We start from the raw sequence: 16,299 nt of genomic DNA on the forward strand, positions 1-16,299 counted from the left end.
AGTTGTAGTCTTTATGCAAGGTGTATCAAATTGATTTTAACTCTTTGTATATGGAGTTACTAAATAAGGAACTTGTTTTGGTGATAAATAATATCTAGTGATTGATTTTTAGGATAAATTTAAGATCTAAGATGTAAGTTCTGATAAAATTTTTGATTAGTGAAACCTGTCATCTGATACAAAGCCTTTGGGACCATTACTAATTGTGTTCTACTACTCAGAGAGGAATGGGACTGTTAGAGGCAGAAGTTTGCCTCAGGGGACAATTCTATCCTCAGCCTCGAATGGGATCTTTTTGACTCAGTTTCCCCATTGTGTTCCCTGAAAAGTAATCTTTTCCCATTTGGCTATTTCTGAATCTGACTATAAGGTGGAGATGATATCCAATTAGGTCCTTGCTTTTCATCTTCATGCCATGTTTCTATAATCAAAGCAGAAAGTTTAAGATGTAAGCACAATGCAAGTAGTGGAATCTTGCTGTTTTCAGTTAATTCGGTAAATGTGTAGTCTGGTATAGTCTTGTGAAAGATAAAAGTCCTGACATAGAATATTCTTTCTGAACGTTATGGGAATAATTAGATAAAGGAAAGGAAATCAAAATATAAATGTGATGTTGAATCATTGTTCTATATAATAAGACTAGGATTTAAAGTTAACTGTGATGATATGGAATTGTTGAGGTTAGGGGTGCTTGGGACCCCAAAATAGTGACACACTGGGTCCTGTTCAAATGAATTCAACCCAAGCCTTCTTTCAGCCAAAGAAAGTCAAAGTTTGTTGAGATTTCTCAATACTGGGTAGACTTTTAGGGAATATGAGCATTTGTAATGCTAAAACAAGATGTATCTTATCTACAGAGGGACTGAGGCAGGAGTTTGGGGGTAATCCCAGGTGGTCTGGGGGTTCCAGGGATGGTCTTGATGGGAGTGACCAGTAACTTGGAGATTTGGATTGATAGGATCAAGCATGGGAAATAGACCAGAGATTTGGGCATAGTGATAGGGAGAGGCTTATGGACCTCAAGAGAGACGGTTCAAGTGGGGAAATCCAAGGAGCTTTCAAGGTGAGGTTTTCCAGGACCCTGTTAGATAAATGAGACTAAAGGTCTTTTGAGTTAAGGGACAAAGGTCCCAACTTAGAGTAAGGTTTTTGCATGTTACAAAGATCAACTGGGTAAATAAAATTCACTGAATCAAATTACAGAGAATAAATCAGAGACATAATCAGTTTGGAAAAGAAAAAGAGTTTCAGGGTAGTTTCTTAGAGGCAGGTAACCTCTGGTAATATTTTGCACTGATAGATAAGTTAAATGTTTCTGTTTTGATTTGAATTCATTTCATGAACATAAGTTGAAGTTAGTGTTTGAACTTATCATATGTGTAATACATTTTTTTAGATTGAGCATGATTGGAAAGGGTTAGAGAAGTCTGGGAAACAGATGTAAATCTATTAGAGTAATAACTTATGGTTTTAATAGTAAATTTGATTTTATGATTGTTATTTAATCAGGAACTAGAACAAATATAGAAATTCAGGCAAGCTACTTAAGACTTGGTTTCGAAGATGTTCCTGAGTCAACGTGAATTTATAGTCATACCTGAAACTGATTATTGGAGCTTGCTATTTAAGCTTTTATGGGACTATTAACTGACTGTTCTTCTGAGTCTAACTCCAGGTGTGGATAGTAAGAAAGGCTGTCTGAACCACTGACCCATGATGCCAGTGAGCCTGTGAGATACTGGTATGAACTGCAAAAAGGTTATCTCATGGGAAGGTTGGGAGAATGACTGTTCAGCCTGAACTGAGATAGAATTCTCCTGACTCAATTTCCCCACTGACACCTGGCAGACTTTAAGCCTGGTTAAATGCTAGTTGATAATCTACTCCTGCCTGGAACTGACATGAAGTTAGGGAGATATTGTTTCCCTGAAATATCCCCTCTCTTAATGGCAAATTACCTATAATCAAAAGTTTTGTAAGCATTATACAAGATCTTTTAAATAATAGATTGTTGGTAGGGGAACATCTGAGGTTAAGTCCAAAAATTAAGCTATTAGGCTTAGGATTTTAGACCAACAACAATAAGTTAGGGTCCTTTAATTCTTAATAATAGCATGGAGACAGATTGAGGGCTTGTGAGGTTAGCATACTTAGTTAATATTATTCTTGTATCAGTTGGTTAATGTTAAAAGAAGAATGGTTGTGGTCTATCTTGTAAATTCTTTAAAAGAAGCATCACATGACCAGAAGTTGGAATTGTTTTATGATGTGATATCTACTGTGTTAAAAATGATTACTTATTGTATTTATATATGTACTAGAGAGCCTGCTATTAATTCCTTAGTGAAATCTCATCCTCCTGATGGGGGAAATGAATAGTGAATTAATGTAAAATGTTGTTGGGATTAGAAGTTCAAATCTCGAGCGGGTAAAAGTGGGACTTCTAAATCTTAGAGTCTTACGAGGCCCTCCATGAACAGCGGGGATTCGAGAAGGTCAGACTGAGCTAGCTCGGCTAGCTCGGGTATTTCCGCCTCTCCCCGGGAGATACGTGATGGGTGGAGTCTCCCTGCCCTCGAGATCATCCCAGATTGGAGCACACCTAGTTACCTAACAGCACGGTATTTAGATGCAAACTGTGTGGCTGAAGGTTAAGTAGGATTGAGGAAGCCTGAAAGCTCTCTTAGCACGTGAGGAGCCAAGAGGACAGTAGGCTCCGCTCTTTTCTCTTCTCTCTCCCCTCCCCCTCTCTCCCCGCTTGTACTTCTACTTCCAGTCCCTTAAGATCTTAGCCTCCTTAGGAAAGCTCCCCCTCTTCCTCCTAAGGAAGACCCCCCTGCACTTGTAACTAGACCCTGAAATAAAGCTCAACCCTTGTTCGACTCTGGAACGTCCTTTCTCTCATATGTGCATCCGGCGTGGCCAGCCGAAGACCTCGGGAGGTGAGGTAAGAAAGACTCGGGTAGCCCACACAGGCCTCTAGGCCTGGCAAAATGTAAAAACTGGATTCTAATGTGAATTTCTTAAACATAAGAATTGGCTAAAGTTCCAATTTTGATTTTGTAAGAATGAAAAGGAATGGTAATCTCAAATTGTATTAAGGTCGGTTTTAGAAGAGTTATAGAAGAATGGATATCTGGATTTCTACAAGAAGATAAAAGGAAGAAGATGCTGAGATGCTGTGTTGAAGACAGCTTGAATGAGCATCCAGATCAGAAAACAGAATCAGATGATTTTCCTCCCCAGACTGCTATATGAGATGGAACTTCTAAAAGGACAATTTGTTGATTTGCCTTTTTTTCTGAGTCTCTGTATCTGTACTTATGAAAGGGGACTGCCCCCTTGTAATTTGTCAGTGAGTTGGTCAACTTTTCTCCCTTCCCATATTCATGTAAGGGGGAGATAGATGAAGGAAAGAATTCATAGGGGAAAGAAAATGAGGAGGTATTGATTGAACTTAGCTGTGGAAACAGAAATTTTAATAAGAAGAAAAGGGGGGGAGTTTGTGAAAAACAAGAAAGTTCTCTTTCCACAATTTTGGGTGATCAGGGTTGTGACATACCACGGTCAGGTTAAGCCTGTGTACAGGCTTGATGATCTGTTTGAGGGTAAGCCTATCAGAGAGAAGGACATAAAGTCATGTGTCAATGGATGGTGTCATGGGAGGTCCAAAATTTGAAACAGTATAAGAAGCTTCCATTGATCTGAACAAGTTGTAGTTTTCCTGTAGCCTTACTGGGAAGCTACCTGTTCATAATGAACGTAGCATTCACTCCCTCCTCTGAATTACATTTTAATAAATTGTCCTTGATATCTTTTTGTGTGTCAAGTGCGTCTCTAACACTTTCCAGAGGGAGTTTCTCTCACTCTCTTCATTATCCATTTTCTATTTCTGTCTACTTTCATTTTCTGGTTCCTGATTTCTGTCATTTATCTAGTTTCTCTTTTCTATGTTCCTCATAAATCAAAACTTTCAAGGTGTCCATTCTGGCCTCTCCTTTCTAGGTAGTTTCTGCTACTGCCTTGCAGAGCTTGTTTTCTTTCTTCATCTTTTCCATTTTTCCTCACTTCCAAAAACCAATTTCTTCAGGTGACAGAGAAGACATTGCCCCATGGTAGAATGCCTCCACAACCACCACCACCACCACATCCCTGATTATGCAGTGCATCACTGATCTGTACTCTCCCTCCCCGCCCTATACTCTTTTCTCCATTTCTTTCAAAATCTCCTTCCCAAGTCTATGACCTCCCACTCTCCCAGATTTCTGTAGTTCCTAGAAGTTCCAACTCCCTTCTTCTTGAGGTAGAATAACTGGTCTTTTAGAACAAGAGTGAAACACATTCAACACAAGGTCTCCATCTCCCTTCACAGGACATTTATGTTTACTCATAGAAACATTCAATGGGTAAAACCCCCTCCCACTACCAAAACAAGGTCTTGCTTCTTTCTCCCCACTCTTTTTCATTTTATCTCCTTCCTCCTCACCCATTCCGCTATAGACTCTTCTCTTCCTGACACAACGGAGATGACTTTCCCTTCATTGCTAGCCCTTGAATTGACCACGTACACTGCCCTCTATCCTCCTGCTCCCCTCTCCACTTTCATTTATCTCCCATTTTGTAACGTACTCCCACAAAAAGTGTTGATTCATCTGTAGACAGGATGTGACATGGTTCTATCTGTAATGCTCTTGGCCTGCTTCTTCATTATTAACCTCTGCATTACTACTATTTTAAATCCTATCTCTTTGTGTCCATTTAGAAAGAAGTCTCTTGTAGGACTCCCCCATCACTCTATTGCTGTTATACTTAGCTGCTGCATTCATTCACCTCTCTTACATTTCTGTTGTCTAGGGTGTTCAAAAAAGCAAATAATTTCTTAAGGCTTGGTTTTATTTCTGAGGATGTTTCAAATTCCTCTTTGTAATTGAATATTCATCTCTTTTCACTTAAGCTCAGAGCTGAAGGTAGGTCACCTTGAGCTGCATCCTGAGCTATACTGCTCTTCTGAACACTCTGAATACTTCTGAATATTTCTCTTCTTCCATCTCCCTTTCCCTCCCTGCCATGTTTTTTCATAGGTGGACAATTTTCTTGCATTAATCAATTTTTCTTTCCTTTTTATTTGAATGTCTTTCGGCTGATTGCAGCTGGTAGCAACAAGGTGACCCAGTGGATAGAGTGAATGGCCTGGTGTTGGGAAGACTTGAGTTCAAATCCAGCCTCAGACACTTACCAGTTTGTGCCTCTGGGCAAATCACTTAACCCTATTTGCCTCAGTGTCCTCATCTGTTAAAATGAGTTGGAGAAGGAAATGGAGAATCCCTCCAGTATCTTTGCCAAGAAAACCCCAAATGTGGTCAGGAAGAGTCAGAAACACTGAAATAACTGAACATCAACATCTGCTGGTTGATTGCAGATGTTATTGTGTCTGAATCAAATTATTAAATTTAACCACTATGGGTCTGGGAGTTTGCAACTTTGGAGTTTTTCTTGGAGGAAGTCTATGAATTCTTTCCAATGGTATTTCATTTTTTATGTTCAAAACTTCTGGAAAGTTCTCTTCTATTATTTCCCTCATTATTGAGTTAGGTTTTTTTGTCCTGTCATGTTCTTCTGGGAGAACTATAAGCCTTAGGTGGTTTCTACACAAACTATCTTTGAGATCCATATGTTTTGCTTGCAGAGTAAGCATATTCTTTTAATGTTTTTGTTTTTTTCCTCTTCTTTAGATTGTTCTTCACTTCTTTGAATTTTCATTCTCAATCTGTTGTTCTCTCTTTTGTTTCTTTTCTAAGATTTGCCCTCTCAGGTTCTGCCCATTATTTTAGCTATGTAGGAGATAAATTCTGCTCTCATAATTCTCATTTCTCTTTTAAGCCCTTCAGGAACAGCTTGTTGTGGTTCCATGTTCTCCTGAAATTCCACAGGGTCCTCTCTCTCATCAAGTGTTGGATCATTTTCCTTCATTTTACAGTATTTATATTCATATATTCCTGAAATAGTTGACTAGATCTGGAGGCTATATTTCTTTCTGCTGTTAATGTTTTCCCTGTTGATTCATCTGCTTGTGCTCAAGGTCTTTAATTTTTTTTCTTCATGAGATGTTTGATAATTTTAGTTTTTCCTTTTATTTCCCCCTATTGTTCACAGCCTGATCTCTCCCCTCTGATGGTGGTTTCTTTAGGATCTATATCTCAAAGCATTTCAGCTTTTTCCCACAGTGGGCAATTCATGGATCACTAGCCTAGGTCTTTGCTTCAAGTGACCTTTGGGGAGATAGTACTGACCTCGTTTGGATGCTGAACTCTTGTCTTCAGTCTTAGTGGACCACTGCAAATCTCCCTTTCCCATACACAAATGAAGTCTTGTTCTTGTGACTATTCCCACAACCTTTGTTTCTCAATTTTCTGGCCCAGCACCAGCAGCTCAGAGAGTTGCCATGCTGGTACTATAGGGTTGATTTCTATAGTTTGGGTCTCTAAGGATCTGGGAGGAGAATGTGTTGGGATGGGGTATTGTGTTCTATTTTAAACCTAAACTTGTATTCTACTCCTTTCTCTTGTTACCGGCTCAACCACAGAGATATTTTGCAGCAAAGAACACTGCCCCTCCCACCAGCAAGCTTCTGCCCCTGGAGCACTGCCATGTTGCTGGCTGGCTGTTCGGGTGCCAGAAGGCTTCCACCCCTGGAGCACTGCAACACTGGCTGTCTGTCATGGCCCTAGAAAACTTCTGCAGCCTGGATCTGGGGTCTCCACATTACTAAAAAGAGGGAAAGGTCTGGGGGTTGAGATTTGTTGGGTCTCATTCTTGGGTTGGATTCTTGGGTCAACTAAATACAACCTTGTGGCTGGTTGTGGGAGGTGGAGGCGGGGAGTCCTGAGTGAGCTCAGCATAGAAGTCAGTTCATAGGGGTTTTGTTGTTGTTTTTAGCCTTGTTTTTGATTCCGGTGTTTTTAATCATGGAGACAGCTGAAATTGCTTTATCATTGGCACACGATTTCTGTTTTGCAGAAGTTTGAGAGATTGGGAGGATCAGAGAAAATGTCTAGTCCCCCATATTGTTGATCACATGACCCAGAAATCCTGTCCCATTTAGTTTTTTTCCAGAAACTTCTAGGTAGCAGGCATGTCCTTAAAGAGGATGTGGCTATTAGCCAGATCACAGCTGGCACACAGCTCACACTTGGCATCCTAACCCTGAAGATTCTGAAAAACAAAATAAAAAAAAATCAGAACTGAACCAAGATAGGACCTTCATGTTATATTTGGGGAAAACGTGAACAATGCTGGTGCTGTTCATGGCTGAACAGTCCAGAGCCAGACAGAAAGACCTTCCCATCTTCTAAGATTAGGCTTTAACATTCCTGTATACATAGATCATATGATGGATATAGTCTCATGCTTTTAGAATTCCTTGCAGGATGTATGCAATTGCTTTCTCTTTCACACCATCCATGAACTGTGTGCAGATGAGATCCTTTACAGAACCATATGCCATGAAAGAAGTGACAACCCACGACTCATTGTTAGCAATGAAAGTGGCTCAATATGGCATGATGCTAAGATATTTGAAGAGCTTAGAGACATAAAGTTTTCCCTGTAGGAATGTCATTTTCTCATTGGTACAGGCTTCCAGGTTAATCTTTACTGTGATATACTCTCTTCTGTTTAACATTCAAAGCCTGCATAGTCTAGCCCACTTCCCTACCTTTCCAAGTAGGAATGATCAAGCCTTCAAGGAGACCTTGACCTCCTTGATGTTCCTTACACAAGACACCCTACTCTGTGCATTTTCATCAGCTCTGTCCTTTGCCTGGAAAGTTTACTCCCCCCCTCGGCCCCCATTCCTGCTTCCTGGATTCCCTGATTTCTTTCAAGCCCAATTAAAATCCCATATTTTACTGGAAGTTTTCCCAAATCCTTTTCCCTCTACTGATTATTTCTTATTGATCCTTTATATAACTTGTTTATGCATAGTTTTTGCACGTTGTCTCCCTCATCAGAATGTGAGACCTTCATGGACAGGGACTGTCTTTTTCCTTTCTTTGTATCCTCAGTACTTAGCTTGGTACCTGGTACATATTAGGTATTTAATAAATGTTTATTGACTGACGTAGCTAATGGCAAAACTAAGAATAATTAAGAAACTATGCAATACATTCATGGTGTTAATGCAAATAAACATAAGAAAAATAATAAATCAGGACCAGCTTGAACATGCAATAACCATCATGTGAATCAACAACTTGTGTTATCATCTAGACACAAATATGACTGTTTCATCAGTTTTACCTTGTTCTTCATGTCAGTCTGATCACTGATCAGCTGGTTCTTGCTTTTCCATGGCCAATTAACATATTTGTTATTAGACCAATGCTAATTGGCATTATGAGTGACACATCTTCCTCATCAGTCTTGCCTTCTTAAACCTAAACTTGTAGAGGGCATGGGGTAGATAGTAGTTTTACTATGCCCTGTGGGATATATGTACTCTAGGAATCTGGTCAGCTGAAGTACTTCGTAGAAAAGGTGACACACAGGATTTAGTCCACTCCCAGCACTGAAATTTGTTTTTGGGTTATGAGATACCAAATCTTCACTTGAAATGTCCTCTTCCAAGCCATCATTTAGGTCAGGATGACTTTACATGATTTGGCAGGTAAGCATCAATGTCAATTTGCTTGTGAGGAAGGGCAACTAACTAACTCACGTTAGTGATTACAGTGAATTGTCTTTGAAGGCCCCTTACTCGTTTCTGGGTCTGTTTTGTCAACTGACAATTTGATCAGTTTCTCCATAACTGAATATGGTATAAATTCCCATCAATTTGCTAGTTTGAGTGAATACCATGAATACCAAGATTTCTCAGTAGAATTCTGTTTCCTTCTTGAAGATCTTGCCAATGAATTTGGCCATAAATTTTTTCTTTCAACATTCTTAGCTAAAGGTGTAGCTAGATGGTAAGCTTGCTTTACTTTTTTTTTTAGTGCAGATGTACTGGTTGTAGATGCCTGTAGTCTCTCATCTTCAGAGCCTCCAAAACACAAATCAATATGTAGGCATAATTTACACTCAAACATTAGCAAAGAGGGTGTAAAGCCAGTGACATTATCTCTGATAGAATTGAACTTATGTATTAGGAAAGCACATGATGGATTCACTGAGATTTTTGTTCCGGTGTAGCTAATGTATTCATCAGTTGAAACATTCAGGTTGCCCCCTGGACATTGCAAGGTATTGCTCTAGATTCCCTAATGCTAATTAAAGCTAATATTTTTTTAATCAGCGTGCTTTCAAGGAGTCTGTTGCTCAATAATTTTTCAATCATTTCTGACTCTTTGTGACCCTTTTTGGGGCAAAAGATACTGGAGTGTTTTATCATTGCCTTCTCTAGATCATTTTACAGATGAGTAGACTGAAGCAAACAGGATTAAGTGAATTGTCCAGGGTTACACAGCTAATTAGTATCTGGGGCCAGATTTGAACTCATAAAGATGAGTCTTCCTGATTCCAAGTCTGGTACTTTATCCATTGCACCACCTACCTTGGTTCAAATGAATCCTAGCAGAAATTCCAAATGCTAAGAAACACATATTTTTTCACAATACTTTACAATTGTGGAAGCTTTCTGGTTCTCAGATGGGTACACCTGCAAATACTTGTAGTCAACGACAACTGATATCTCCTTTCAGAGATAAAACAATACAAACAAAATTTAAAGGGTTTCTGGTACTTATAGTGCACAAATATTCTATATGAGATGGCAATGCAGTGTGAATTAATAGTGTTTTATTTTACACACACTGAACCCAAGTACTGGAATGTTTCTGATGCTAACATTCTCCAAATTTTCAGTATGAGTTAGTAATGCTTTACTTTGGACATGACAAGTACAAAGCTCAAACTTCTTGGTAACATATGAAGCCATCCTGGGTCATCAAAGTCTACTTAATACTAGTGTGGGACCTTAAGTCAATTATATTACACAATGTTATCATGTAGTGCTTTCATGGCTATGACCTGATTATGTTTGTTTGGTTTGTTCAACATATTTGGTTATCAATTTGCAATAAAGCTCCTTGGGTGAAACAGCTTTGTAATGGCAAGTAAAATAGGAACTTTTGCTGTTTTTGTTTTAGTATAATCAAGAAGTACAATGCCTCTATCTGCATGTGACTGAAGAGGATCTTTCCCACCCATGGTCAGACCTGGAAAGATTTGTAAGAAGGTCCATGCCTCTTGTTAATGAGGCACTGATTCTCAAGGAATGTGATACCCTCTGGCTCTAAAAAAGTGTATAAAGACTCTGAGGTGTGGGTTTTACTTTGGGGTTTACTGACTAGAAGTGTTTGTTTGGCCAAATGAGGACTCTGGGAAGCTGGTAAGGAGCCCATCCCCCCCGGCTTTGAAAACCCAGATGTTGTGCTTCCTTCTCTGGTAACTATGGTCAGACAGAGGAATTCAGGCAGAGGAAGCCATGTCTGTTGACTGTTAATTTCTCTGTATTTTCTTTGAAGTTCAGGGTGCTGACTCCCCTGAAGGAGGTGAATAATATATGTGCTTGGTTAAAGGAATGAGACATATGCTTAATTAAAGGGATTGTAAACTCCTTGAGAGTTGCTTTCCTTTTATGAATGCAGATCTAAGAACCTGTGATAGCAGTCCCCCCTAAATGTTGGGGTGCTCACTGATGTAAGCTTTTACTCTTTAAGGTATCTTTATAATTTCAATCTCATGCAGCTTTGGGATAGGTCATTTGCACCCACAGTATCCTTCCCTACCTGGTAATGTATGCTAAATTCCTAATTAACGAATACTACCATCTAACCTGGATCCAGATAGAATAAAAGTCATTTGATTGTTTTCAGTCCACATTTGTAACTTTGCTCCCTTTTGTCTCTGAGGGGAAACTCAATTTGCCTTTTTTCCAGTTTTTATTTCCTCATTTTTGCTACTTATTGAAACTCCAATTTTCATTTCTTTTATTTTTCTGTATTTATATGGTTTAGGATAGGCTTATTTTAAGTACTAAGTGAACAATGACCTCTGGTGCCGGAGTTGGACATGACTAAAAACGACTGAACAGTAACAACCAGGGATAACCATTTTTGTAAAATGTTTTGTGTTGAATTTGTACAAGTCTATGTTTGGGAGGAAAGTGTGACTTTTGCCTGTAAATCTGAGACTATAGAAGACCTATGCCACAAGGACTATTTGGAGACTTTTGTATATAGAATAGGGGAACCAAACCAAGGCAATATTCACAGCACTGGTGGTGATTATGAATATGCCAGCGTAGTTCTGAATTGAAAGACTCTCCATATAGAAGGCAGAAGAAAAATATTTATTTAGACACCAGAAAGCCAAATCCCCAAACCAGAAAACCAAAGAAGCCAATATACATTAGCATTGCAGGGGACAAAGCCATTCCCAAGCTTCCCCCACTTCTGGGGCCTTCCCACAAACAAACAAACACTCAAGCTTTCTGCTTGCCTGTGTCCTCTCTCTCTGCCCTAACTACTCTCACTCGCCTCTCAGTTCTGCTCTACCTTTCCTGTTCTACACATTCAACAAGCTCCTCCTACCACATGTGACTTAGGCTTCCATATGATTTAAGCAGGTCACATGGGCATATTAATGAATGGGAAAGATCTTCCCATTTAAGTTACCATTACACAAGTGAATAGAAAATCCTTGAACTTTCTGACAGACAGGAATCAGTTATCTTCATTCTTCTAAGGGACCATAATGGACATAGTTGAATTCTACCACCTCTGTACTGAATGCATTATATAAGGAAGTCATAATGTCATAAGATAAATTGGGAAAAGCAACTAGACCTGGACAAACAGTAATAATTAATAATAACTAATAATAATTAGCATTTACATAATGCTTACTGTGTGCCAGGCACTGTACAATTATTATCTCATTTGATCACCCTGGCATATAGTTGCTAAAATTTTTACAGAGGAGGAAACTGAGGCAAACGGGAGGTAAATGTCTTGCCCAGGGTCACATAGTTATTAAATGCCTGAGATCAAGTTTGAACTCAGGTCTTCCTGACTCCAGGCAGGTCTAGTATTCCATCCACTGTGCCATCCAACTGCCCCAAATGTATGCAAAACAAATATCTGACAAAAACAATATAATTTTTAAAGTACTAGGGTTAAGTGTTCAAAAGTTATCTCAAAGAAGGTAGCATTCAAAAGTATGGAAAGTTCACAGACAGAATCACAGAGCTATCTGTGAATGGAATGAGCTTCTTTGGGAATTCGTATGTTTTCTTTTCTTCACCTCCCTCCACTACCACCAGAGGTCTTCACACAGATTGGATTACCAGCTCTATCCTGGTGGGAATTCTTTTTTAAGTATACGTTGGACTAAATGGCCATTGAATCCTGCTCACATTCTAGCATTCTGTGAAGTGTAAAAGAAATAACCAACTTATTCAACTGAGAACATATTAATCAAATGAGAAATAAATATTTGTTAAGCCTCTAATATTTGTCAGGCACTGTGCAAAGTGCTGAGGACACAAAAAGAAGCAAAAAGAACCCAACCAACCAGTCTGCTTCTAATGGAGGTGATAACATACAAACATAGGTATGTGTGTATATATATATATGTATATTATATATATATACATATATATAATATACATATATATGATATACATATATATGTGTATATAGATATATATGTATATGTATCTATATATATGTATATAGACAGACACACACAGCTATATGTGGGCTAAATGAGAAATAATTAACAGAGCAAAAGCACTAGAATTAGGAGGGATTGGAAAAGGCTTCCTGCAGAAAGTGGAATGATAATTGGAACTTGAAGGAAGCTAGAGAGATCAGTAAATTAAATCATGCACGATTGCATGAGACATATGACAATGGATTATTTTGTTCGGTGATCAGTCCTCTTAGCTTCAATATCAAGAAAGACATAAATCAGACTCATCAAAAGTGTTTGATAATGTCATGGGCTGAGAACCCCCGAGTGCTATGGAGGGGTCAATCAGTTATAGATTATAATCTACAAAGGGCTACGATAGGCCTGCTTTTATCATTGCCCATGCCCATGCCCACTCTGCATGCAGTAAACCATGTCTGTGGGGCCTGATTTTGCCTCTATATGCTGGGGTAAGTGTTGCACTTCATTCTTGAACTTAACTTTGTCTCCCCTATACCTTGGCTGGGTGCTATAGGGCAAAGAGTCATTTCTCTTGACTGGTACACCATAGTTGATGAGGTTTGGGACCCTAATATGGGATAGTTTAGAAAACTCCAAAGGATTCTGACTGATTACACCAGGGATTTGGTTTCCCTTCTCTTCAGTAGTCACCTTTCCCCAAACAAAAAAATACCTCTTACTGCCAGTCAGCTTTCTCTGAGGGAGTCACAAGCTTCTGACATCTTGAACTCACAAGGTTGCCACCAATACTAGGAATTTTCAGTTCAGGGTCATCCATTTATGCTCACAGATTGTGCAAAAGCAAAAATACACAAAGCCAGGGAAAGAGATACAAAGCAAAAGCAAAAATTCACCAAGCCCGAGACTCCTCTAGGCCAATAGGTGGTTTGATCTGCCATGTGCAAACAGTAGTGAGTTCTGCTGGGGAGAGTGGAGTAAAACTGCCCACAGTGAGTTTCCATTAAAAGAAAGAGAGAAACAGAGACACAGTCTCTCCCTCCCTGTAAATTGATAGAGTAACCCTTGTACTCAGCAAATAACTAGGAAAAAATTGGCAGATTTGTCCATACACCCAGAGGCAGAGCTCTGGAGGGAAATTAAGCAGTCTTTTTAGATCTTCTAACCAGTCCTTCATACCAAAGAATCACAACACAATTCACATGGCTTTCCTAAAGGACTTCCTGAACATTCTAAAAGTTCTCAAACTATTCCTTCAGCGCAGTTTCATAATCCTAAAATGGCAGGCACCTGTATTGGTTTGTATACTCTCATTGTTGGGATCCTTCATGCCACCCCTCACATGACTGGTTATGTCCATGTAAAATTATAGAACTGAGTAGAGTTTATTCAACTGTACTGCCATTTTCAAAAAAATCTAAACAGTTTTTTCCTCATTTAAATGCAAATCTCATAGAAAGATCTAAAGGACAAAAACCATTCCATTTAAACTACCAAGTCTTGATGTCAAATTTACTTTGTAGAAAACTCTCTTTAAGCTGACAGGAGCTTTCTCCTTGGTAGGATTCCCTCAAGGTGATGAACATTAGCAATACGGAGGCATCAGGTGCCAGCAAATTCAGGGCACATCTCATTCGAATGCATTTGTCCTTTCCTACAGGGGAAAAAAAATCACTTTTAATCCCCAAAATTCAATCCCTGCCATCTGCTTTGAGTTTTAAAGAAATCCCTTAGTAGAACTTGGAGGAGGCTTACATTACCAGACTGCAAGCTGGAGGGACAACACAGCTGGTGGTCCTAAAATACAGTTTTCTGCTGTTATCTTCAAGGTACAATTCTTAAGGATATATTGGTCCCTTATTTGCTGAGTGATCATGGACAATTTATTCACTAATTCCTCAGAGGCAATAGTTGAAGTCTCAAAGTAAGCAGCCACTATTATCAGTAGTAATATCAGAAGCTTGGAGGTCCACATTTTTTCCTGCATTGTCCAACTCTGTTCCTTCTTCCCCTTTCCTGCCCCCCAACTATCACTAATTGTGACAGGCTGAACCTGACTCAGGCAAGTAAGCGCCCTAGCAGTTGAGAACAAAACTGTAGTACATTGAGAGACTCATAATCTAATAGAAACAAAATAGAAACTCATAAGCTAATAGAAGCTACTTAACTGCAGCAGAGAATGATGTTCAGTGCAGGGAAGGGATACATCCTCCCAGGTCCCTTGGGTTCTTAGGTCTTATCCACCTCACCTCCTCACCATCTTTCACCCTCCATGTATCCAAACTGTTGCCAAGGCTCATTGATTTCACCTTTGCAACATCTCTCTCTAAACTGCATGTTCTTTTTTGCCACTGGCCTTGGTTCAGGCCCTCGTTAACTCACATCTGGACTATTGTAACAGCTTGATTGTAGTTCTGCCTGCCTCAAGTCTCTCTCCACTACCTTCCATTCAATTGCCAAAGTGATTTTCCTAAAACATAGATAGGTGTAATCATGTCACCCTCTTAGTCAATAAACTGCAGAGGCTCCCGGTTGCCTCCAGGATCAAATGCAAAATCCTCTGTTTGGTATTCAAAGCCCTTCATAACCTGCCTCGCGGCAAGCCTTTCCAGTCTTCTTACATTTTACTCTCTGGACCTAGGGGCTCTTCTGGACCTCCTGGCTTAAGAGTGATTATCCATAGTAACTGTTGCTGTTTCCCTGCCAGTCTGAAGTCTTTCTTTTTCTTTGCCTCATTAAAGGGGCAATCCCCTCCTTAAACAAGCCTATTCAATGAATGGGCATTACCTCAACCTAAGTGAATACCTGCGTAGGCTTTGGCCTAAAGGGATCACTGTCTCCCAGTGCATCCCGGACCATCTCCAGTCATCCTGATGAATCAGGGTGAATCCTGGTCACTGGATTCAGATGGTTCTGGAGGAGAAGTGATATTGGTGACCTTGCACAACCCTCCCTCACTCAAAACAAAGTCCAGTGCAAGTCATGTCATCATTTCTCTAATGGCATGGTCTTCTACGGCAATGAAAAATAAACACAATTATGTACCTTTTGATCAAGTGATCTGGCCTCCTGGCTGTTCCTTGAACAAGACTTCATCTCTCAGGAGTAGAAAGATACACATATGCTAGCTCTGAATCCACACTCCATAAAATATCTGTAAAGAAGAACTCCCAACAAATTCTGGAGCAGCAGAAGCCACAGAACAACGGAATGGAGGAGATTTCTGTTCCAGAGAGCCCTGAAAAACCAACACAAAAGGTCTGTCGCGCACTGGACCTGGAGTGGAGCCCAGCCCTGCCTTGGCTGCGCAGCATCGAGAGGAGCAGATCCGAGCAGGCTTCAGGGACAGAATCTCCAGCAGTCGCGCAGGTCCCTCCACCCACAGGCACCAGGGGTGAGTGAGAGAGTCTTTTTGGCTCGCCGGGATGGGAGCGGGGTGTCTCCATAACTCAGGCCCCCTCGGGAGGCAGCAGCTGAGGCAGTAGCAGACAGGGGCTCCCCAAAGCAGGCAGGAGCTTGGATCCATTGTTGAAGGTCTCCCCATAAACCCTCTGAGGGAATTGAGCCCTGTGTGGCGGCCCTGCCCTCACCTGAGCACCTGAACTTAATCTCACACTGAATAGCAGC

The 16,299-nt window shown here is 40.1% G+C and overlaps 1 pseudogene; it reads right to left on the reverse strand.

Annotated features, from left to right (window-relative positions):
- Nucleotides 1-7,090: 7,090 nt before the first annotated feature.
- LOC140508003 (STE20-related kinase adapter protein alpha-like) overlaps nt 7,091-16,299 on the reverse strand; it is a 41,490-nt pseudogene continuing 32,281 nt past the window's right edge.

Source organism: Notamacropus eugenii, chromosome 5 (assembly GCF_028372415.1).
Source record: "Notamacropus eugenii isolate mMacEug1 chromosome 5, mMacEug1.pri_v2, whole genome shotgun sequence".
Lineage (NCBI taxonomy): Eukaryota > Metazoa > Chordata > Mammalia > Diprotodontia > Macropodidae > Notamacropus > Notamacropus eugenii.